Source organism: Apodemus sylvaticus, chromosome 5, assembly GCF_947179515.1.
Source record: "Apodemus sylvaticus chromosome 5, mApoSyl1.1, whole genome shotgun sequence".
In the NCBI taxonomy this organism is placed as follows: Eukaryota; Metazoa; Chordata; class Mammalia; order Rodentia; family Muridae; genus Apodemus; species Apodemus sylvaticus.
The window spans coordinates 127,320,462-127,345,514 of record NC_067476.1 but is presented as its reverse complement, the minus strand read 5'-3'; the positions used below and the strand labels follow the sequence as shown (position 1 = coordinate 127,345,514).

General features: G+C 47.6%; 2 long non-coding RNA genes across 3 annotated transcripts; both read left to right on the top strand.

Annotated features, from left to right (window-relative positions):
- The first annotated feature begins 7,543 nt into the window (after nucleotides 1–7,543).
- Nucleotides 7,544–9,803, top strand: LOC127685996 (uncharacterized). Its single transcript, XR_007977968.1, has 3 exons — nucleotides 7,544–7,928; nucleotides 8,393–8,491; nucleotides 9,439–9,803. It is a non-coding gene; the product is annotated as an uncharacterized LOC127685996 (long non-coding RNA).
- A 1,292-nt stretch (nucleotides 9,804–11,095) lies between these two features.
- On the top strand, nucleotides 11,096–17,449 carry LOC127685995 (uncharacterized). 2 transcript variants are annotated; one of them, XR_007977967.1, is made up of 4 exons: nucleotides 11,096–12,870; nucleotides 14,914–15,030; nucleotides 15,208–15,547; nucleotides 15,765–17,449. It is a non-coding gene; the product is annotated as an uncharacterized LOC127685995 (long non-coding RNA). The 2 variants fall into 2 exon arrangements; XR_007977966.1 differs by having other exon boundaries at nucleotides 14,914–15,547.
- The last annotated feature ends 7,604 nt before the right edge of the window (nucleotides 17,450–25,053 follow it).

Here is a 25,053-nt window from a genome sequence, read left to right as displayed (position 1 = left end):
AACCAACCAATCAACCAACCAACCAACCAACTAACCAAACAACCAACCAACCAACCAAAAATCACTAAGAGGTAAGAGCTGTGACAAGGCTAAATGAAATAAGAAACGTAAAAGCAAGCTAGTGACCGTGTGTGTGTGTGTGTGTGTGTGTGTGTGTGTGTGTTGGGAAGTGGGAGGCAGCTGCTAGGTTGCCTCCCTGAAAAAGGAGATTTTGGCTGGGATCAGGATGGAAGGCGGGCAGCGCTACCACATGGAGACACAGAGGCCTCAAATCCGAGCAGAACCAAAGCCTAGCTTAGATGCACTGAGGAGAAAGAGCGGGGAATCTCCCCAGAGTGACATGTCTCCCAAACCATAGTTCCTTCTGTCTCTGGTGTGCATCTTTGAGTTGTAAGACACCCAAGGTCTGCTCACTAGCTCTGAGAATCTTCTGTGAACCTGGAACTTCTCTACTGGAATGTTCTAGTCAGAGGAGTTTTCTCTCTGGACTAGAAAATACTTTACTTTTTTTTTTTTTTTTATTAATTTTTGGTTCTGAGGATAAAGCCTAGAGCTTTAAGCACACCAGGCAAGCACTCTCACATTGAACTCCATTCCCAGCCACTTTGATTATTTTGTGGACAGGAGTTGAGGCCTTTAGGACACGATACAGGCATATGTCAAAGGCTCCCACCATAGGCAAAGTCCCAACCTCGGCTTGAAGGCTGAGGTTTCCACTGGCTGACAGGTCTTGCCTGAGCTTGGCACACGCCTTCACCCCCCACTACTCTCATTGCTTGTTCTGTTTTCCTGGATGCTGGAGGGGAAGGCTGAGACAGGAGCCCAAGGCTGACAATTGGCACCCAAGCCCCTCCCAGCACTGTGGGTGGGGTCATGTGTTTCTGCTTCATCACCTTCCTAGGTGGAACTTGCTGCAATAGGGTTCTATAAAACCTTCTGCTCTTCCCTGGGAACTGAAACCCATTGAGCTTTCTAATGAGGTAAAAAAGAACCTTTCCTTAAATAGGGGAACCACTCGTTAATTTGACTAGAAACACAATGAGCAGTTAGGTTTTTTTTTTTTTCAAAACAGAAACAAATTCATATCTTTCTAAAATTAAAACAAAACAAAACAAAATAACCAGAGGGCAATGTATCAAAAAATTCTTCCCAATCTAGGAGTGGTGATAGCTCCCTGTGATCCTGACATACAGGAGCCTGAGGCAGGAGAATGACAAGCTTGAGACAGCCTTTGCTACAGAGCAAGCATTCCCAACCTCTTGTCTTCAGTGAAAAGATGTCTTATAAATGCAAAGCCTCTCCATTGCAAACGGCAGCTGCCCCTCTCCATTCTAGCCTTTGGTCACAAGCCAGCCCAGCGTGGCAGGTGCACTTGGGGCGCCTCTGTTTACTCTGGGGACCATCAGGCCCTCCCCAAGCATCAGAGCAGTGTGGCCTCCCAGGAGGTGAGGCACAGAAGTCAGCTTACCTGCCTAACCCCAGGTACTGTATCAGCCTTCAGAAGACAACTCCGGGGAGGGAGCCACTAGACCTTGTGCTGGCCAGACACACAGAGAACAGCGAAGCTTCTGCCAAGAGCCTCAGAAGACTGATGCCCCTGTGAAGAACAGCCTTCAAAATGTGGGTGTGGAGCTGTCACAAAAGGATGCTAAATTCCCAGGCGGGCGTGCTTGTGGGACACGCTGATCTCAACACTCAACTGCTCTTGCTCTCAAAAAAGTATCTTTTATTTAGTTTTTTTTTAAAAAATGATTTTGTACGTAAATATAGCATGCCTTGATCCCACTCACCCCCAGATGCCCTCTCACTCCCCTTGAATACCCTCCAACCTTCATGCTCCCCCCCCCCAAGTCCCTCTCTTAAGCTCACGGAGTCCCATGAGTGTTGCCTGCTGGGACGCTGACTGACCGTGCAGACTTGCTCTTGTGCAGGTCTGGTGCCGTGAGTTCATGAGCATAATGGCGGTGTACAAAGACAGTCTCATGCAGCTCCCTCCCACCCTCCTGCCCGCACACCCCCGTCCCTCCTTCCTCCATGGTTCCCAGCCCCAGAAGGAGGGAATCAATACAGATATCTGACTGAGGGCAGAGCACCCTCTCGGGGTCACTTACTCTTAGCACTCTGACCAGTTACGAGTCTCTGTATTAACTGCTGCCCACTGCAGAAAGATGCTTTCCTGGCCACTAAGAACAGCGTTGATCTCTGGGTATAAACATACATGTTTAGAAGACGGTTTGACAGCATGTCCTTATGACTTGCTTAAGTATGTGATTACAGCCCCAGGCTGAGTTCCCTCCTATGGAACATGCCCCCTTCCCCACCCCCATCATATATATTTTTTAAAGATTTATTTATTTTTATGTGTACTGACATTGACACTTTGCCTGCAAGTTTGTCTGTGTGAGGGGACCACATCCTCTGCACTTGATCTTAGCCAAAAGGCCGAGAAGCGATGGACCACATCCTCTGGATCCGAAGTTAGAGACAGTTGTGAGCTGCCACGTGGGTGCTGGGACTTGAACCCAGGTCTTCTGGAAAAGCAGCCAGAGCTCTTAGTGGTGGAGGCATCTCTCCAGCCCATAATTTACAAGTTTTAAGTGGCAGTTCATGACTTTAGCTATTCCTGCACCCACGTCCCCCCCTCCCTAGATCCCCATACTGAACATTTTCTCTCTCCAGTCTCAGGCCCTTGCCCCATCAGACCCACCATCTACTGCCAGCTGGAGGTCAGCAGGTGGTCACCATCCCACAACTTCATTCTTTACTTTCAAATTAAGACAACTTTTTTTTTTTTAAACATGATTTCAGTACGTAACTCTGACTGGCCTTGAACTCACAGAGATCTGCCTGCCTCTGCACCCATGCTAGGATTAAAGCTGAACTCCCCCATGCCTGGCGTGCCTGTTTTCGAACCTTACATAAAATTAACCCTAGAGAAATGCTCTTTTATATCCCCCTCCCTCTTTCCTTTTAGCTTGGTTTGCACTGCTGGGCACCAAACTCAGGGTCATGGGGATTCTAGACAAGCATTTTATCATTGGCCACGCCCTTTCTCTCTGTGTCTAATATCCTTCGCTTAACATTGTGTCTTTAAGATTTACCCATGATATTGCGAGTCAGAGTGGCTCATTGCTGTTCGATGCCCTGCATGCCCCAATTCCCTTGTCCTGTCCTCTGAGGACTGAGTCTGGTTTCTGCTGTGCTGGCGTTTATTTGTGTAGCTGGGATGTATGCCTTCAAACATGTAATCTGGCACACAAGAGCACTTGTTTCTTCTGAGGTATATGGCCAAGAGTGGAACTGCCTGGTCACATGCTCAGCATCTGATTAATTTTAGAAGCATCTTCCTGTGGCTCTCCAACATCCTTATCTCGACGTCTGTCTTCACAGCAGCTTCTGAGTTAGCTTGCTCCTCACGCCAACTGATCCTAGTGTTTTCAGAGGCTAAATTTTAGCCATTCTAGTGTGTGGCCAGCGTGCACATAGCTTTCATTTACATCTGGCTATCACCACGGACGTTGGCCATCTTTCATACACTTGTTGACTGCTGCTGATCGGCTTTGTGCAACGTGCCCATCTAATCCATCTTTTCCCTTTTCCTGATCGTGCATCTGAGACCTGTTAGTGAAGGTGTAAGCGCCTCGAAATAGCATCTCATTTATCCCTGGAGTTGGGAAGGGGCTCAGATAGCTTTGTGCATCGCATGTGGAGGGCGTGAATTACCCTTCCCCGAAGCTCATTGCCTCTCTCCTCCCCGAATCTAGCACATGGCCAGGCCCAAAGCAAGAACTAGACAAAGCTAACCAAGGAGGGGGGTTGATCCTTGTTTGGGGGCAGGGTGCTCTTTACTGTGAACTTTGCAACAAATAACACATTTGGCACTCTTCTTTCATCCTTTAAAGCTAGACCTAGTGGTTGGAGAGATGGCTTAGCAGTTAAAAATGCTGACTGTTCTCTCCAAGGTCCTGAGTTCAATTCCCAGCAACCACATGGTGGCTCACAACCATTTGTCATGGGATCTGATGCCCTTTTGTTATGGCTAAAGACAACTACAGTGTACTTCTATACATAAAGCTAGACCTAAACCCGAGACCTTTCTAAGTATGGACAGGTGGCCCACGAGCATCCTCAGGCTGCCAACTCATGGTCCAGTCCAGACTTAGTCTTTCTGGTCCCATGGAGTCCCCCCAGGAATGGGGTCCTCCTCAGCCCTCAGGGATTCCATCATGATCTCTACTCTGTTTTCTTCAAATTGGATATTTGCACCCAGAGTCCGAGATCCAGTGGCCCTGGACCTACTAGATTCTGAAGAGTCCCCAGAGACAGTGTCCGTCCCCAGCCAACGCCTCCTCAGGGCACTCCTGCCACACGGAATGGTGTTGATGACCTTTGCTGTCAACATCTTTCTCTTTGTTATGGAAAATATAATGTGTCTGTACCAGGCAGGGTAAGACCCATGGCCTTACCAACTCTAACCACATTCGTCTTGCAAAGTCAAAGAGTCATTCAGGTCAGGCATGGTGATGCACACCTGTTATCTGCACTTTGGAGGCAGAGGCAGGAGGATTACCAGTTTGAGGCCAGCAAGGGCTACATAGTGAACACTGTGTAAAACAAAACAAAACAAAACAAACAACAACAACAAAACATCAGAGCAAACTCTTAACAAAAAAAAATGACTTCATTCTTGAACTAATTTTCCTATGGTCTGAATTCCGAATGCCCTCTGCAAGCTTAGTTTGTCCATCATGAAGTTAACCCGTCCTCCACCATGTTGTTCAGCTTCAGCTTAGGCCCAAAGTCACAGAGCCAGCTGCCTGCAGACAGAGTCATGAACCAAGCAAACCCTTTCTCCTTTAAAAACTTTTTTGCACTTTATTTACTTTTATATTATGTATATGAATATTTGCCTGAATACCTCTATGTAGACCATGTACATGCAATGCCTGTGGAGGCCAGAAGATGGCACCAGAAGATCTGGGACTGGAGTTACAGATGGCTGTAAACCACAACGTTGGGGACTGGGAATTGAACCTAGGTCCTCTGGAAGAAGAGTCATTGCTCTTAACCATTGCTCCATTCTGAGTCCTCCCTCCTTTTAAGTCGCTTTGTCTGGTATTTTGTCCAGTGGTTTAAAGGTCTAATACTGGGGCCAAACCAAGATGATGTGCTCAGGACTCAGAGAAACTCTGCTTGCCCCACAGCTCCCTGGATACTGTGAGGCCCGATAAATGGTTATGAGCTGAGTGCCTCAATGAATAATTTAGATGGATCCATCTCCCAATCAAGCAAGCCACCTCTCACTTTCAAGACCTCGTGCCAAAGGAGGAAACGGGAGCACATTCCAGTGCTTTATTCAGAAGTCTTGATGTCTTATGTTTGATGACTCCATAAAGTTCAGACATCAGTGCGGTTTTGTGTCATTAAGTTGCCTGAAAGTGGATCCCATTTCTGCGCTGATGTTCTAGTACGCGACACATCCAGTTAAACATCAAGGCTAAGACAAGAAGATGTTCAGTGTAAGGTTCTGGAATCTTCCCCCAAATGAATCAGTTGCTACACTAGTTATTTCTTCATGGATACAGTCGAGGTTTGTAGCTTAGTCGATCTCTTCTTGGGTGGCCCTCTGGGCTGTCCCCGAGGGCTGTGCTGCTGGAGGGGTCAGACTGGTGGTGGATGCATTTTCTGGCCAAGCTTAACCTCCTGGGGCTCTGTCCTTTCCTGATGTAGGAGATTTTCTACAAGTTCAGGTCATGTAAAACTTCATAGGCTGTTGATGGCTGTTAAACCAGGATCATTCCAAAGGTCAGCCGCTAGTTGTGCTAGGTTGTAATTCCACATGATACCTGCAGGTGTCTCCCTCTTACTCCAGAAAATTTTAATTTGTGCTTGACAAAGACAATTTTGTGAGTTACCCTGGGAATTGGGTGTGCTGACACACATGCCTTTTATCTTAGCACTCAGGGGCAGAGTCAGGAGGATCTCTTTGAGGCCAGCCTGGTCTACATAGTGAGTTTAAAGAAAAGCTGCTTTGGGTAGTAAAAGGTATGTAAAGACGTTGGGTAGGAAAGATCTTCAGAACAGCATTGTCAAACATGATATTTTGCAATAGTGGAGATGTTCAATTATCTACAAAAAACAGTAGATGTTGACTCCAAATGGCTGTTGAGTCATTGAAGTGTGTCTAATATTTCTGGGCAACTGAGTTTTACATTTCTATTATGTTTAATCTCAGCCTTTACCAGTGTGGAGTCAATGCTGTTGTATCAGGCAGCCTAGCTGTGTTCCCATTGCTGCTTCTATTGTTTCAGCAAAGGACAACTAGAAGAAGACATTTAAAACAGCAACTGACAGGAAGTCCCCTCACCAATATCAGAGTGGCTGACTATGGGACAGTGAAGATTTGGGGGACATTGGATAGCTGCTGTGACCTTTGTAAGTGAGCCCTGGCTTCCTCTGCAAATTGGGGATCGTAGTAGCAGCTTCAGAAGAAGCCCGTTGCAGTGCGGACGTGGTGATGAACTCGACAGTCCTACCACTTTGGCAGGCTGAGCCAGGAAAATAGCAAGTTTGAGGCCAGCCTGGGCTACATAATAAGACTCTACCTCAAACCAAAGAAAACAACTTATTTTGAAGAGCTAAGTATCACTCCCATGGTGTTTTCAAAGTTCATCAAGCAAGCAGGTTACTCAGGGGCAGTTAGGAGTCAAGCTCTGTGTTATCTTCATTACCGAAAGGTTCAAAATCAAAGAGACTCACAGGAAAACACTGGAACAGAATGCAATTTGTCCCCACTGTTCTCCCGGAATTCCAAGACAGTGACGTTTTTGCCATATTGGCTCCATGTTTTCTTTCTCTCATACGTATTTTTATTTGTAGATGTAAAGGCTTTTTCTAAATCAAGTGACAGTAAATTGACACCCTTCACCCCTCCATCCCAGAGCTTTGGTTTGTAATTCATAAAGAGAAAGTGTCACTACAGACAGTCGTGGTGCTATTTCCTATGTCAGGAAACTGACATGATTTGACACAATCATCTAATTGTGATTAGATGTCACCAACAGTCTTTTATAATGTCCTTTATAGCAAAACAACATCCCATTTTCTCAGCTATATTCAGTTGTCCTGTCTCATTCTTCCAGGCCATGTAGGTCTTGCCTACATTGACATTGGTGACAAATGAAGACCATGATCTTGCATCCTGTTCCTTAGTTAGGGTCTTACTGTCATTTCTTTTTTATTAGCCTCAGACTGTATACCTTCTGACAATACTTAGAAAATAATGTCCCTTTCTCTTATCAGCAGGGACAGGAATCAGTCTCTTGGTCTGGGAGAATAATTTCTGATAATAAGTATTCCAGGTAATAAGAACAAAATCTAGAAGCATCTAAGGAGACACTGTTATTAGTTCCTTGTTTCCACAGGCAGAGGAGAGGGTTGAAGGCAGAGGATTTGAAGCTACAGAGAGAATAACAGCTAACGCTGGAGCCCGGAATGAGCGGAGGCCGGAGAGCGTGCTGAAGGCTTTTACATTGCTTCCCTAAAAATCTCTCATTTGTTTCCCTGAAACTTAAAAGAAAAAAGGTGACCACTGTGAAAAATACAAAAGGAACAAAGAAGAGAATAGCAAAGGCCCGTACTCGCTGCAGCCCTGTTAATCTTGTAGGCACCGGCCTTGCCAGCCGCCAGGAAAGCTCTTTCCAAACTGCTCTTGAAGTAGGAAATGAGCAGAAAAAGCCACGTCTTCCCTGGGGGACGGTGACGTCATACTAGCAGAAGCCAGCTGTGAGGACGGCCTGCTCTCTTTCTTTTCCTCCTTCACTCTGACAGGGCCCTGTCTGTAGGCGGGGAGGGACAAGCGGCCGGCACCTTGGAAAATTCAGATTTGCTGCTGTCATATTTGTGGGACTCTCAGACTGCCCCCAAAGGTTTGGAGCTGAGAGAGGAGTTTCCTGATTTTTAAAGATAAGAAGGAAGGAGAGTGGGATGCAAGGCCAGCCAGTATTGCACTTCTTGTCAGACAGTGGTCGCTAGGGAAGAACCCTCCCTGAGGGCACCCCCAGGGTGGGGGGTGGGGTGGGGGGTGGGGGGTGGGGGGCGGGCGACAACAGGGGCCCAGGAACAGGTTCTGCCAAGTTACTGTCCTCAGAGTCTGTGCAGCCCTAGGGACAGGCCTGGGGACATCCTTGGGCCTGTGGGTTGAGTATAGACAACTGTAGCATGTATGAGAGGGGAACCGGGTACCCAGAGCAGGTCTGTCTGCCTTTTGGGGTTCAGTTCACCCTATGGTGGGGGATCCCAGGGCAGGGTGGGTCAGGAGGCTGAGAAGCACCTCTCTGGTACTGGATCTGATGGGGGGGGGGGTAGGGGGAGGAATGGTGCCTCCCTCCAGCAGGCTCACATTTAACTGTGCACGGACTGTGGTGGAGTCTTTAAAACAACCCAGGATTATCCTTGTCTCTGGTGGACAAATGCGGAAACAGAGGGCAAGGTGAGTGGTACAGCGTGTAGCCTGTGCCTGCTCATGTCCTCAGCTACCTGGTGGTGAGATGGCTCATGATGGATCTGTATGCTCCTTTTTTTTTTAAAGATGTATTTATTTATTTATATGTAGGTACACTATAGGTGTCTTCAGACAAGAGAGGTCAGATCTTACGGATGGTTGTGAGCCACCATGTGGTTGCTGGGATTTGAACTCAGGACCTTTGGAAGAGCAGTCAGTGCTCTTAACCGCTGAGCCATCTCTCCAGCCCCTGTATGCTCCTTAATAAGACTATTATTATTATTTTGGTTTTTGGAGACAGGGTCTCACTATGTGCCTCTGGCTGTCCTGGAGCTCACTATGAAGAGCAGGCTGGCTTCCAACTCGGAGATCCTTCCTTCTGCTTCTGTGTGCACAACCACGCCTGGACATGACTATTTTTTTTTAATTTTAATTTTAATTTTTTTATTTTAATTTTTTTATTTTTTGGTTTTTCAAGGCAGGGTTTCTCTGTGTAGCCCTGGCTGTCCTGGAACTCACTCTGTAGACCAGGCTGGCCTCAAACTTAGAAACCCACCTGCCTCTGCCTCCCAAGTGCTGGGATTAAAGGCCTGCGCCACCATGCCCGGCTTTTAACGGCATTTTTTAATTGTGGTAAAACAGAGAACTTGAAAGGATGCAGCTTAGTGGTAGAGCCCTTGGCTAGCATACACCAGGACCTGAGTTCGATCCCCAGTATCAGACAAGTGAAAACATAAAACACTGAATTTACGGCCTTTGCATTGCTGAGTGTACACTACACTGTTAACTGTACGCACCACATGTAATAGATTTCTAAAATGTGCCACTTGTAAAACTGAAACTCTGCCCTCTGTGGAACAACTCCTCGTTTCCTCCTTGCACAGGCCCTTGTGACCACATCCTATTTTCTGTCTTTATATATTTGACTGTTCTAGGAACTTCATATAAATGGCACCCTGCAGTTTTATCTTCTGTGACTGACATTTAGCATCATGTCCCGAAGTCCCACCCATCTTACGGAATATGGCTGAGATGATTTTGCGATACAGCCTCGTCTGGCTTGGAATTCACCGTGGAGCCCAGGCTGGCACTCGTGAACCTCTTACCCCGGCTTCCTGAGTGCTGGGATTGCGGTGTGCGCCGCTCTGCCTGGTTGGATTTCATTCTATTTGTGGCTGAAAACTTCCCAGTGTTTATATATTGATTGTCTTTACTGCTTTGTCTGCTGGTGAAATTTACTTTTCTTTTACCCCCTGGCCATTGTGGTTGTTGCTGCAATAAACACAATCATGCAAATATCTTCTCAAGAGTAATTTTCAGTCTTTGGTTATATCCCTGGGTTTTAGTTTGTTCAGGCATCTATAAAACCTTGGATTAGGTAATTTTTTAAAGTTTTTTTTTTAATTAGAAAAAAATTATATCTCAGTGCGGTGGTATATGCCTTTAGTCCCAGCACTCAGGTAGCAGAGAAAGGCAGAGAGCTCTGTGAGTTCAAGTCTAGCCCGAGCTCTGTGAGTTCACGTCTAACCTGGTCTACATAACAAGTTCTAGGCCAGTCAGAAGTACCTAGTGAGATCTTGCTTCAAACAAACAAACAGACAAACAAACAAAAAAACAAAACAAAACAAAATGGGGCTGAAGAGTTGGCTCAATGGTTAAAAGCACTGATTGCTCTTCCAAAGGTCCTGAGTTCAATTCCCAGCAACTACATGGTGGCTCACAACTATTTGTAATAGGATCTGATGTTCTCTTCTGTCGTGCAGATATAGATACAAATTGAGCATTCATTTACACAAATAAATTTTTAAAAAAATCATAAACAGCAACAACAACAACAACACACACACACACACTCAAAAACAAAACAAAACTCCAAAGACTTATTTATTTGTTTATGTGGATGGTGTTTTGCCTGCATATGTTAATTAATGCACATCATATGAGCACCCTGGGCCCATGGATTCAGAAGAGGGCATTGGACTCCCTGGATCTAGAGTTACAGGCATTTGTGAGCTGCTGTGTGTTCTGGGAACTGAACTTTGGTCCTCTGCAAGAGCAGCAAGTGCTCTTAACCACTGCTCAGTGGCCCCAGCCTCTGGACTAGGCGATTTCAAATAATGGAACTTTATTTTCCATAACCCGGAGCCTGGGGAGTCCAAGACAGAGGCTCAGCGTTTGGTGCTCGGTGAGGGCTTTCCCAGGGTCTTCTGGGAGGAGGGGCCCTGCGTCCTCATGCAGAGGCAGTCAGAAGGGCAAGCTGGGGAAACATTGCTGCAGGAGTCTTAGAAGGGCTTTGATCCTGCCCACAGGAAGCCTCCAGCCACTCACCTTCTAGACTACCCACCTCTGCCTCTCTACCCCAAGACTGGATTTCTCTGTGTAACAGCCTTGGCTGTCCTAGATCTTTTTTGTAGACCAGGCTAGCCTCAAACTCAGAGATCCTCCTGCCTCTGCTTTTTGAGTGCTGGGACTAAAGGTGTGCACCACCACACCCGGCTGAGTCCCCACTTTTTTAAAAAAATTATTCATTTTACTTATTAATTTTAAATCCCTATCTCAGCCCTACCTCCTCTCCTCCCAATCCCACCCTCACAACCCCCTCCTCCCATTACTGCTCCCCTTCTCCTTAGAGATGGACTGCACCCTGGGACATCAAGTCTCAGCAGGACTACGTTGCATCCTCTCCCAGTGAAGCCAGACAGGTCAGCCCAGGTAAGGGAAGGGGATCTAAAGGCAGGCAACAGACTCAGAGACAGTCCCTGTTCCAGTCGTTAGGAAGACCAAGCTGCACATCGGCTACAAATGTGTAGGGGGCCTAGGTCCAGCCCGTGCATGCTCTTGGTTGGTGGTTTAGACTCTGTGAGGCCCCACAGGCCCAGGTTTGTCCACTCTGTTGGTCTTCTTTCAGTCTCCTTGACCTCTCCAGCTCCCTCCGCTACTCTTCCACAAAACTCCCCGAGCTCCGCCCAATGTTTGGCTGTGGGTCTCTGCCTCTGTTCCGAGTCCCCATCTCTTAATCATATTGGCCTCACTCAAAATGTGGAGAAAATGTATTCAAACCACAGCAACCTAGAAGTGGGGCTGCTAGATTTTATATATCGTATTATCTTCAAAAATGTCCAGCAACTTCTATTACTGTTTTCCAGAGCGAGTGCAGCATTTTACTGAGACAGTTTTGAGATGTATTCTGCACTCTCCCCCCAGGAGGTCCCTCATGATATTTTAATCACATCATGAGCCCTTTTCTCCCTGGCTCACATGTCTATACTGCTTCCTCTTTACTTCCTGAACTTGCAATCTGAATTCACTACAAGTGTCAAGTCTTCACCAGGGTCTCTTCTGTTCGGAACTCACGTCAAGGCCTGCCACTTGCTTCAGGTTGTGGAGTCCCTGAGTGGCTGTGCTGAGTATCTATTGCTGTGTAATGAACTGCTTGCTACACAATCTGGTAGCTTCAGATGGCCTTATTATGGGTGATTTTTTTGGTGGGGACATCCACCATGGCTATAGGTAGATGCCAGGGGATAGAGGCATCTCCTAGCTCTACTGAACTGGTTTTCCAGAACAGCCAAGAGTTCAGGGTCAAGAGGAAGAAGAAGAGCCCTGCTAACGGATTCTTCTGGAATAGCATGGGGTTACCGCTACCACATTCTAGTAAAAACAGTACTTTCAGGCTCTCTCGATAGGAGAGGTAGAGAGATGAATCACGGCGCGGTTTGACTGTGAGAAGCCCCCACAAGCTCTTGTTCCCAGATAGTGGTCACAAATTCAAGATGTGGGGGAGCTGGCTGGCGAGGGCGGGCCCTTAGGAGCACATCTAGTCCGTACCGCCCCTCCCGTCCGTCTCTGTGGTGGCTGACTGGCCTCTGTGGGCAGCTTTGCTCCGGCAAGCTCTTGCCGCCACAGTGCCCTGCTTCACTGCTGCCCACAGCGATGGAGCAAGCTGACCCTGGACTGACAGCAGGAGCCCAGATACTGCGTGCGCGCACGGCAGAAGGACATCTGGACAGGACAAGTTTTTTGTTTTTGGTGGGCCTCAGGGCCAGGATGCAAACCTGGTCAGTATGGTTTGAGAAATCCTAATTCCAAACTTCCATTTTGCGTCTGCTGAAGACAAATAAAGGAGACTGGTCATTTCTAGAGGACTGGAGGATGAGCTGAAGACAATGGAAAACATAAGGCTGATCTAACAGGATCCCGTGTTTGAGTCCAGACTGATGTGGCCTCAAGTGATTGGCAGCCTTGATAGGGACTTGGAAGGCTCAGAGCAGCGTCACTTAGCATGTTTGGGAGGGGCTGGCGAGGCAGCCCAGCTGTAAAGGTGTTCACCTTTGCCAACCTGGTCCACTCGGTTTGATCACTGGCAGGTACGCTGTGGAAGGGGAGAACGGGTTCCCCGAAGCTGTCCTCTGACTTCTTTTTTTTTTTTTTTTAAAGATTTATTTATTATATGTAAATACACTGTAGCTGTCTTCAGACACACCAGAAGAGGGCGTTAGATCTTTACGGATGGTTGTGAGCCACCATGTGGTTGCTGGGATTTGAACCCAGGACCTCTGGAAGAGCAGTCAGTGCTCTTAACCTCTGAGCCATCTCTCCAGCCTGTCCTCTGACTTCTGTATGTGTGTTGTCAGGGTTAGCCTGGGCATCTCAGTGAGCCCCTGTCTCAAAAGAGAAGGCAAGGTGGCTCAGCGATGAGTCCTTGCCTAGCAGGAGTGGGACCCCAGGGTTGATCTCCAGTATTGAAAACGAAAATATCTCTGGTGATATGTTGGAGGATTGTGAGTCCAAAATTTATTCTAGATTTTCAAGGCAGGCCAAAGATGCCAGTTAAAAGTGTCCTTTTGGAGAGAGTCATGGAAACACACCTCACACAGGAGAAGACATGACAAGGCAGAGAGATTTGAAGGTACTGCCCTTGGAGAGATGTGGCCACAAGCCAGGGACTGCCAGAGAGCACCAGAAGCAGCAAAGATTCTGCCCTGGAGCCTCCCCTGGACACACAGATTTTGATCCCATCACATTGATTTCACCTTTTTGGCCTCTATACCTGGGTTTGAAAATAAATGTGTGTGGCTTCGAGACCCCAACTTTGTGGCCACTTAGAATGGCTCCCACCAGCTGAGACAAATCCTCTTCAGACAGTGCTGGAGAACAGGTTGTAAACTTGACAGTCTGACAGGCCTTTAAACAAAGGCTTAGCAAAACCCCTGAGTGCAACCGTGTGTCTAGGGGACTCGTGACAGGTTGCACAAAGTGTCACAGTGTTTGACATCAGGGAGTCTGTGTCAAGAGTTCAAGGAATCTCTTGGTGGTTATGTTATTGTGAAACGCTAGAGGGCTCGAGGTAGAGAGAGAGAGAGAGAGAGAGAGAGAGAGCGCTCTGCCAAGCTCCAAGGCTCAGTGACCTTTCAAGATGAAGATGGTTGAGAACCACCCCTCCCCCCATGACCTTAAATATGCATGTAACACAGCCTTGGAGGGACAAGAGGACACAAAGGTGTTTGGATAGGTTGGCCTTTAAGGTTGATGTCTCTAAAATAAAACCATCAAGGAAGTTGGAGACACGTTTTGTCATTTGAGGGTCTGGCTGGTCGGTCCCTGGTGTGAAGTGGAACTTGGATATGGACTCAGAGCAGCAGAGATTTTTGTTTAAGAGGAACAGAATTTAGTGTTTTGTGGGAAGGCAGTGTCTGAGGAATGGTTCTCAGGTACTCCAATTTGACGGGAGCTGGCCTGCTTTGTTTATTTGTTTTTATTTTTTTAATATCCTCTCTGGTGTTCAAATGAGTAGCAGAAGAAAGGAAGGAGGAAGGAAGATGAAAATGTCAGAACAATAGGGGCAAGCGGACAAGCATGGCGGTACAGCCTCTACTTGCCTCTCTCTGTCCACTCTTTGTGAGAAGGAGCATCTCTGAGTCTTATTTCCAGAATATTAACCATGTAATGCCATGAGACAGATTGTGCTGGGCAATGAGCCCAGACCCTAAAGCAGATCAATTAGTTCTAATTACAGTCATTTATTTTGTGTTTGGGGTGAGGCATGGGAAGTGTGTGGTGGTTGGAGGACAGCTTGCCAGAGTCAGATTTCTTCTTCTATCAAGTGGTTCATTGGGATTGAACCCAGATTGGGGTCTCCCAAGCTCCAGAAAATGTTGTTTAGTGTCTCTTGGCTTTAGTGTCTCCTGACCTGCAAGGTCAGGAACCTGGGATTAGTTTATTTCATCCTGGCTCTGAGTTTGTGGACTGCAGGATGTATCCCTGCTCCCTACCACCCCCCTCCACTCCCACCCATCCCCCACTCTCATCCTCTATCCCTGTCCAGGGTTCCACTGAGGTCATAGGGCCAGTTTCCAAAATGGCTCCCTTAGTGGATGGTGAAGCCATAGTCTCCCCCTTTTTGTTCCTAGACCTCTCTACAGAATGGTTGACAACTATAGCAAGTGAGTGATCCCAGGGAGTGAGACAGAAGCCAGTGTCTTTTATGAGCAGGACACTTTCTGTCATTCCTACAACAGATTATACAGGTGAGCTCCGCGCAGCATAGGAGGGAACTTCCATGGACGTTAGGAGGCCTAACTTCCAGGAGGCACGGTGTACCACTGAAGGCTGGTGGTCCGCAGAGCAGCGGAAGGGGCTGTCGTGTGGCTGGAGGATCACGATGAACAGGAGCTGGCTGTACTGACGAAATCTGCTCCGGTCAGGTTGGCCAAGTTCTGGCTCCAGCTGAGGGATGGAGCGAGCCTGTCTTTCCTCCAAGATGCCCATGTAGCTTCTGCCCACGCTGGCACTGCTGGATCCTGTTACACTGTCACCGCGCAAGACAAGAACTGTGGGGAAGACAATGGCCTCCATTGAGGAATGATGACGTAAAGGAACCAGCGATTGCACAGCGGCCATTCAGGAGACAATAAGTGTTTCAAGAGGCCCAGGGGTGCTGAAGGGGAGCAAAGATGCACATCATCAGCCTTGTCATTTCGTCCCCTCTCTCAGGTCTCCGACGCTGTGCCAAGAGAAAAATCTCTCCTGGATCTGTCTGAAAAGGTCAGTTGTTACGAATATCTCAGAATTCTGGCATCTCACCTTCATGCAGTTTGCCCTCGCTCAGTCCAGGGTGGTTCTTTCCTGATTCTTTTTCCAAGTCTATAGAAGGTGCCCACCTATGTGCTGGCACCAGGGGTGAGCGGGGCTGGGGTGGGGTGGGGGGAAGTATGCAGAAACGTTTGAGGGTGGCTTGTGACAGCTCTGTTTATTTCTGCAGCTCCCGCCTTGGCATCTCATGTCCAGCAGAGCACTGGGTACTGCCATATCTAAGAACTTTACGTGACTCCAGCCATCTGTCAGCCGGAGGGGATGGGGTGTTCTTTGTTCTTGGGCTTGAGCAGAGCTCCCAGCTATATACCCAGGGTCTGGCTGTATTGTTGTCTGTCTTAGTTAGGATTTCTATTCCTGCACAAACATCATGACCAAGAAGCAAGTTGGGGAGGAAAGGGTTTATCGAGCTTATACTTCCACGTTGTAGTTCATCACTAAAGGAAGTCAGGACTGGAACTCAAGCAGGTTAGGAAGCAGGAGCTTATGCAGAGGCCATGGAGGGATGTTTCTTACTGGCTTGCTTCCCCTGGCCTGCTCAGCCTGCTCTCTTATAGAACCCAAGAGCACCAGCCCAAAGGCGGTACCACCCACAATGGGCCCTCCCCACTTGATCACTAATTGAGAAAAGGCCTCACAGCTGGATCTCATGGAGGCACCTCCCCAACTGAAACTCCCTTCTCTGTGATAACTCCAGCCTGTGTCAAGTCGACACTCAAAACCAGCCAGTCCATTGTCTTATGTTGTCATGAGTGAAGATACAATTCTGCCATCATGTCTGACAGTCAGAACAGAGAGGGGACGAAGCGCCCTTCTCAGAACCTTAGCTGGAAGCCACTTGCCAAGGTCTTTGCCGGAGGGTTAGGTAGATCTGGGGATTCCTCATGGCAATATGGAGAAAAAGGCCTTTCTGGGAAGGCTTCTGTTGATCTGGGGCTCAAGGGTTAGCTCACTCTGGAGTGCCACCTGGAGATTCTGCGTTGTCAGCTGTCCAGGTGAGCACAGACGGCTCTTCTGATCTGAGCTTAGCCACTTACGTAGGGTGTGACCTTTGCAAGGCAGTGTGTGGTTTTCTTTTTTGTGTGTGTGCAAGGGCTGGCTGGCATTTCTATGGATGTATCCCCTTCCAGCAATCCTTTTGGGAAACTGCCTTCTTCCCTCCTTTATGCAATCAGTGAGGACATTGCAGGGCTGGAGGCGGGGCTGCAGGAAGCACACGGAACTGACACGACACTCCATACCTTTATTTACTTGAATGTGTGAGGCCAGAAACAGCCACGTGTCCGTGGACAAAACGAATCCCATAATTAAAATCAAGCTCTAATTGCTGGGTGAACTTTGCCTTCTGAAGGGAAATCGTTGACGATATTTGTAAGAATAGCAATCATGAACCTGTGAAAACTGCTGCTCCCCAGTTCCACTCGCCTGGTGATTCCACTTGGAATGCAGACTCTCAGAGCATCTGTGCTAGAGATGTCCCATTGGCACCTGGGCGTTGCCTGGTCCTCCACCTACTCAGCTTAGAGTCCCGGGATGCTGGATCCTAAAGCCTGCATCAGTGGGTTCCTAGGATGTTGTTCTAGGTCCTCACAGACAGTACCTAGGGGACAGGGAGAGAGAGTCAGGATGTCTCCCTTCCCATAACCTCTTCCTTTCTTGGCCCCTGTTGTTTGGTCCATTTCTTGCCCAAGGCCACAATTTCTGGCTGCTGCCATCTTTCCTGAGTTCCTGTAGCTGTTCCCTCACCTTTGGGAGGGTCCCCTAGTGTTGTTGGCCACGGGAATGAGTTTTATATCATCTTATAAACTGACCTGCATCTTTGTATATGGTCTCTATTAAACTCTCCTCAAACCACCCATGTGAGTGTGCTGTTTCCATTCCCAGTGCTGGTCCACTTGATATTCGAAGTCTTATCTTGAACAAGGTCTTTTAACTCTCTGTGGCGTTTCTTTCTTTTATTTTGAAGGCCCCAAGGAGCACTTGAAGCTGCACTGGAATGGCTGCTGTTTGAACTTGAAAGCCCAAAGCTGGCCTTTGGGGCAGGGGGCACATTGGCTTTATGCCTTTCTTCAGAACAAAAATCAACTGAGTTTTAAAAGTCTTGTCTGTAGGAATAACTGAGGATGCTCTCATCCCCAAGGGGATCATCATAGACTGCTCAGAATAAATTCAGACTTATTTTGAGAAGGGAAAAGAAGAGAAAGGTGAGGGGCAGGGAAGGAAGATAAATGATCTGTTATTGCTGTGAGCTTCAAGTAGCCAGATCGGCAGGGTGTGGTGGTACACGCCACAGAGGCAGGAACATCGCTGTGAATTCAAGGCTAGCCTGGTCTACATAGTGAGTCCAGGCCAGCCACGCTAGATAGTGAGACATTGACTCAAACAACAGCAAGAATAACAACAAAACCACCAGATTAGAATATATGACAGCGACTTTCCTGCTTCCTGAGGGATCCTAGGAGAAGGCTCCAGGGAAAGAACTTATCTTCAAATTCCAGAGATAGTCACTAAGGAGACATCCCAGGTTAAGAGACAAGCCAACGAAACAAACACTGGTAACAAGTCCAGTGGAACACTGTGAGGTTGCTCACAGAGGAAGGTTGTCAATTGCATAGACACGCACCTGTGATGAGGAGAGTTTGAACGTGTCTGCTAAATCTATACATTCCAAGCATAAGCCCCGGTGTACCTGTGTTGGGGTTGAGAGCTCTGCCCCCATGGCTTAGCATAGCTTGGGGGTGGGTTGTTGTCTCCAGAGTGAAGTATAAAATGGGTTCAGCTCCCACTTGTGCTCACCCCTCCAGCCCCTTCCACCTTCTGCCACAGGCCGAAGCAGCGGTTTTAAACTTTCTTGCTACCTGCTACATGCTTGCGCTTCCGACCCTTCAGAATCATGAGGTAAAATGTCTGGTTGAAATGTATAAATTACCCAGCTTTTCGAATTCTCTTACAGAGGCAGAAGACAGGCTAAGAGACAATAAAAGCTGCAGGGCGAGCATGAGCCCGGGTTTGTGGAAAGCGAATGGCCTGTGTTTACTTAGTATGTAAAATCCTGTCAGCTTGAGTGGGCCATGTGAAGGCCATGAGGGAGGTTTAGCAGAGGTAGGGGACAAAACGAAGCAGCCATGACACATGCCTTTGGGTTTAATTGTCAGGAGCCCAGAGCCTCTTGAACCCTGCCCCACATCTCTTCTCTGGGCTGTTATAAAGAGGGGATTAGTTATGTGACGGTCCCAGGATGTTCAACTCACCACCATCACCCTCATTTTCCACACTGAGCTGGGATGACATGAGGTTGTCTGGGCCAACAACTGAACAGTCACCCTTGGCTGGCATGAAGTAAGGGGCGGGGAGTACTTGCTTAGACCCATCGGGCTGTGAACAGTGCGGTCCAAGATCAGCATGCATTACTACACAGGCGATCTTTATGGAGGGACTGCTCCCGGCTGAGTGGGTCCCAAGAGTCCTGAGGCCCTTTTCCTGAAGGGTTCACGGATGAGTTTCCATAAACTGGTCAGAGAGGCAGCCCACAGAGGTCACTGCTTGGAGCCTCCACCAGACCTGTCAGTGAGGGGGGAAGAAATGAGGTATATGTGATGGATAACACTGTCCTTCTCCATTTCTTCTCCCACCATTGTCTCCTATTGGTTGGGTCCCATAGAGGACTGAGAAGCTAGGCCATTGCATTTCCACGTGGGTCCTGAGCCCCCTGTGTGTGCAGGTTGGTGGGAATGGGGCGGGTGAACAGGAGTTTTCTGGGAAAGCCAGCAAGCATCTAGAGCCAGGAGTGAGAGCTGACAGGGGAGGGGTGGGGGGGCAGGCCTTTGGCTCTGCCCCCTGGAATTGATGACATAGTACCTATCAGCTGTGTCTCCCTCCTCCTCGGGCCCTTTCCTCACACCCTTTCTCTTGCATGGGGTCCACTCCCTTCTATCCCCTACAAGGTGACAATGAGCAGAGGAAAATAGTGACAGGGCCCCCCCAAATGGTTTACTGAGCCACTGCTACCCTACACTTAACAGGCACAGGACATACGCTTGTTGAAGGAAATCAAGGATGAGAGCCCAGCCAGGCAGAAGATATGGAATGATGTGTTGCCCCACAGCAGACCCCAGCATTGGTGCTTTCTTGACTTCCACAAGCAAGGAAGGAAATGGAAGGAGGGGTAGGAGAAGTCAATGGTGAGCGCTTCTATGTTGAAGCCCAGTGTGGAGACTTGGGGTTCCTCCATACTGTTGAAATCATGGAAGGAGCCAGGCAGATACATCAGAACAGTTCTGCTAAGGCAGGAGTGGGGAGGAGGCTGCAGTACTTTACCATTGGATCCGGTCCCTGCTCAGTGAGGTTGGCTCCTGTCTTTCTTGACTTATGGTCACTTGTGGGCTGGTCTTAGTACAGGCTAAGGGGTTTTGTGGAGCAAAACCTGCAGTGGGCATGGAAGCCAAACTCCTTTGGACTGTCCACCAAAGCACAGGTGAGCAGTGGAGAGTCCTGGGCTGGGCAGGGCTATCAGTAGCTATACCCAGGCACCTAATGGAGAAGCAGCCTTCCCAGCTGAGAACCACACACTGGGCACCTGCTGTGCTCATGAGGGCGCGGGACTCGCTCGCAACAACCCGTGGTCCAGCACGGGAGCTGTTGCTATGGAAGCAGATGTCCCTTGGGTCCTGTTTAACATAGATGCCAAGCACTGTAAGACTGCATAGACAAAACTACTCCTGGCACACAGAAGGTACTCAATAGAGTGTGTTACAGCGTGTTGCAGGAACATTCCTGCCAGTGGAGGGGGTTGGGGAGATGGAGGGACACGGAGGTCTGTGTGCTTGGATGACTTGGCTGTCTGGGGAGCTCTGGCTCTGGTGGGGCCCGATTTCTCCAGAGCATTCAAAGGTTGATGGCACTGGGTCTGGCGTACAGGGCTGCTCACCCCTGCTCCTAAGGAGGTTGACGGAGGAGAATAGAAAGGCAAAGGTCTGCCTGGGAAACTTTGAGAGAGACTTTAAATCAAGATGAAAAACAAAAAGAAGGCTGGGGATATAGCTCATTGACAGGGTGCCTGCTCAGCATTTGTAAGGTTCTGGGTTCAAGGTTCAGTCCTAGGACTGGGGGAGTAAAGAGCAGGTCAGATGAACAGCGAGTATCCAAGAGAGGAGGGAAAATGGCCTTAGTGGACAACTTTGGCCTAATTCCCTTATTGAATATGGGAAGACTCTGATCAGGGAAGAGTGAGATAGGACCCTTCAACTACCCAACTGGACACACACACACACACACACACACACACACACACAGAGAGAGAGAGAGAGAGAGAGAGAGAGATGCTCATGCTCATCCACTGTAGGACAGCCTGGAGATGGCCTCAGCTTGCTAGCACACTGGAGTCCTTCAGGATCAGGTCAGTGTGGACCTTTAAGTTAGGCATGGCCTTGTCACCTCAGCTTCCTTGGCAGCCTCCTGGGAAACTTCGATGACTTGATCTCTGTGCCTGGAGGAGGAAGGGAGGCTGTGGGCCCACCAGGCAGGCCACACAGACCAGCCTTTATGCCCCGTGGCCTCCAGGAGGTGTAGGCTGTTTGCAGGCTCAGCGTCTGCTGTCCGGCCACACAGGCACTCTTTGTGGTGTCCAAGATCCAGGAGGCATGGGGGTGGGAGGCCCAGGGGCAGGTTCCTCGGGGGACAGCTTTTAGGTGGCATGGTGGGGGTAAAATGATGACCTTAGCAGGAGGTTTGGGGGTAGGGCACAGGTGTGTGTGTGTGTGTGTGTGTGTGTGTGTGTGTGTGAGACTAGCCTGAAGATTTCATGCAGCAAACAGCCCCCTGGCCTAGCCTGAGCAAAGGCATTCTGGTTTGCACCTTTTCTGACTCAAGCTGTCCATCACCCATGACCCTCAGAGTCTTCTAGGCTTTAAACAGCTCTGGAGCCAAGTTTTCAAATGCAAAACTACGAATATTTCCTGGATCCTCCTTGGTGGGATTCCTGGGGCTGAAGTGGACTGCACTTCTCTCAGGCCCTGGCCTCCCAAGGCCTGGACTCCCTCCTCTTTGGCTGATTTCCCTGGCTCCATTCCTAGCTATTTTTCTGGTGGAAATCCTCTACTCTGTTCAGCTGGGTCATGATAGGGACAGTCTGCCAGGCCCCGGGTTGTGGAGTCACACAGGGCACCACACTCAAAAGTGTTCCATACTTGACTGCAGGCTCCATATTTTCGTTTTGATTTTTTTTTTTTTTAATCGAAGAGCTGGGTGTTGAACGTCAGGTCTCACGTGTGACTTCCCAGGCACTGAGTCTTAAGAAGCCTCCCAGGCTGACTTCAAACTTGCCATCCTCCTGCCTTAACCGTTTGAGTAACTATACCCAACTTGAAATTCTGATAACACCTGTTTTTGGTTTGCACTGGACTCCATAAAAATGTAACTAATCATGCGTCAGGGGTGAGGATGGGGGTAGGAGAGCCCAGGGACATAACCCATCTCAACCTTGGTCACCTCTCTGTCCCTGGGGTCTGAATTCAGGTGCTCATGCGTAGCCGACATGTATAAATACACTGAGCTATTTCTCCAGACACAACTAATTATTTTTGTTTTTTTGTGTTTTAGGTTTGTTTGTTTTGAGACAGGGTTTTTCTGTGTAGCTTTGGCTGTCCTAGAACTAGTTCTGTAGATCAGGCTGGCCTTGAACTCACAGAGATCTGGCTGACTCTGCCTCCCAAGTGCTGGAATTAAAGAAATCCTCCACCACCACACAGCAAAAAATTATTTCTTTTAAACAATTGTTTCATGCGCCAGTGAGATGCCTCAGTGGGCAAAGGCACTTGCTGCCAAGAACTGATGACTTGAGTTCAGTTCCCAGGACCCACATGATGGAAAGAGAGAATCAATTCCCACAAATGGTCCCCCGACCTTACACATACATGATGGCACATATTCATGTATGTGGACATACACAAAATAAACACATGTAATAAAACAATTACTTCATTATACTTATACACGTTTATTGTGAGTTTTTAAATATAAGACAGAAAAATATAAAGAGGAAGATAAAATCTCCCACGGTGCTATCAACATTCTCAGCTTTTTGGTAAATGCTGTTTTCATGTTTGTTTTATTTTGTATTTATATGAGTGTGTGGAGAGAATCTCTTCTGTACTGTGTGGAGGCATCACCTGTCAATAAAAAGCTGATGGCCTACTAGCTGAGGCAGGAAATAGGAGGTGGGAGTTCTGAAGGAGATGGGAACTTTGGAGTTAGATAGGTTAAGTAAGTTAAGAGCTAGTCAGGGAGTGAGCCAAAGCATATGGCCTAGGCATTTATTCATAAATAATAATTTATGAATTATTATTTCTCTCAGGGTCATTATTCTGGAAACAAAGAGGCTTCGTGGGAAAGCTCTCAGCTACACAAGTGCCCTGCCTACATGTGTGTGTGTGTGCTGCACTCATGCCTGGGGCCCTGCCTACGTGTGTGTGTGTGTGTGTGTGTGTGTGTGTGTGTGTGTGTGTGTATGTGTGTGTGTGTGTGTGCTGCACATGCCTGGAGCTCTGCCTACGTGTGTGTGTGTGTGTGTGTGTGTGTGTGCTGCACATGCCTGGGGCCCATGGAGGTAAGAAGGTGATGGATCCCCTGGCCCTGGAACGAGGGACGGTTGTGAACCACCATGTGGGTGCTGGGAACTGACTGAACCCAGGTTCTCTGCAAGAGCGACCAGTGCTCTTAAGCACGGAGTATCTCTCCAGCCCCAGTGAGTAGTTAAAAATATAATTAAAAATGTTTGAGATAAGAATATAGATACAAAATTTCTCCATTCCTCCAAACTCTTCCAAAGGATGGCCCCCAGTCTCTTTCAAATTCATGGCCTCTTTTTTTATATATATGTATATATATATATATATATATATATATATATATATATATATATATGTATATATATAAATTATATGTACATATGTATTATATTCATTATATATAATATATATCACATATATTTGGGATGCATATTAATATAATATCATAATAAAATATAATATTAATGTTATATATTTCTAAATATCACATATATAATAAATGTATATTCTTAAGCATGATTCCTAATTACACACATATATATATCTATATATGTATCTATTTATATGTATATTTTAAATATAGGGATGACCATTTGGTATTGCACAACCAGTTGGTGTGCTCTTCCCTGGGGGAGATGACTTCTCCTGATCTTAGCACTCCTAAGTTGGTAGTGGTTCTTTGTGTAGAGCTGAGGCCTCCCGGGATTTCTCCTGTCACCTTGTTCAGCTCAGGCAGCCATGTTGGTGAAGCTTCACGGGTGTGGCTCTGACATTCCTAGGGCAACCCCCCTGTTCCTCTGGCTCGTGCAGATTTTCCTTCCCCTCTCCTGTAATGTCCCCTGAGCCTTGGTGTAGGAGTTGTGCTGTAGCTCTATCTAGTGGAACTTGGCCCTGCAACTCTGCCTTCTGTCCAGGTGTGGTTTTCTTTCCTGGTCTCTGTCTGTTGCAAAGAGATGTTTCCTTGATGAGGGGTGAGGACCACATTTATCTGTGGGTATAAAAACAAATATTAAAATGTGGTTAGTTAGAGATATGCTGGTTTATTACAATGACAGTTGTAGGTTTTCCTCTAAGATCCATGGCTTTATGAGCCTGGGTAGTTGGTTAGGTTTCCAGTACCAGGCTCAATCCCTCTTGTTGAGTACATCTTACTTCCAATTAGAGAGCTGTTGGTGACCACCAAGCTATGTGTGCCACCACTGCGCCCTTAAGATTATTATACCACAGTCTGCTCTGGTGGTTATAGTTCATAAGGGTCGTAGCTGGGTCGGACTTGCTTCCCTCCTTTGGAAGCTTTCATGATGCCGTCTGGTCCCATGAAAGCTACTCCTCAGTGAGCAGGCTTTCAGGTTCTTTCCAGCTTGGAGAGAACACGTCTACAAAAAATTTTGTTTTATTATTTTCTATGTTTTTTTTTTTTTTACCTGCAGGTATGTCTGTATACTACATGTATACAGTCCCTGTAGTGGCCAGAAGAGGGTGTTGGATGTCATGGAATTACAGATATAAGCTGTCATGTGTGTGGGTGTGAGTGGTGTGGGTCAAATCTGTGCCCTCTGGAAGAACAGTCAGTGTTTTTAACCCCAGAACCATCTCTCCAGCTCTAATGGATGTTTTTATAGTGCTTTTGTGTCCTTCCTTCCTTCCTTCCTTCCTTCCTTCCTTCCTTCCTTCCTTCCTTCCTTCCTTTCTTTCTTTCTTTCTTTCTTTCTTTCTTTCTTTCTTTCTTTCTTTCTTTCTTTCTTTCTTTCTTTCTTTCTTTCTTTCTTTCTTTCAAGACAGGGTTTCTCTGTGTAGCCCCGGCTGTCCTGGAACTCACTCTGTAGACCAGGCTGGCCCCGAACTCAGAAATCTGCCTGCCTCTACCTCCCAAGTGCTGGGATTAAAGGCATG